Below are 401 nucleotides of genomic sequence, written 5' to 3' on the forward strand. Positions count from 1 at the left end.
ATAACAGACACAAGATCTATTGCTAATGAGTGTCATTTCATTTGATTTAGATCGCTTTGTTTGCAATGCGAACAGCTTACTGTGGGCCAATACAGAATGTCGAACATCGTAATATAACGGACACCATCGAATGAAGCAAGGCAGCGAGCATTTCATTTGGCCTGTTGTTGCTGCACATCAACACCATCTATCACTGCATATTTGATAGCTGCAATGTCACTATACAGACTCAAAATCTTTTGCTAATGAGCATCATTTCATTTGATGTTGATCGCTTTGTTGGCAATGCGTACAATTTACTGTGAGCCAATACAGAATGTCGACTGTCGTGAATAAAAAGGATCCGATCGAATGCAGCAAGGCAGTGAACTGTTTGTTTAGCCTATTGTTGCTGCACATCA

This window comes from Plasmopara halstedii (genome assembly GCF_900000015.1).
Source record: "Plasmopara halstedii genome assembly, contig: Scaffold_110, whole genome shotgun sequence".
NCBI lineage: Eukaryota > Oomycota > Peronosporomycetes > Peronosporales > Peronosporaceae > Plasmopara > Plasmopara halstedii.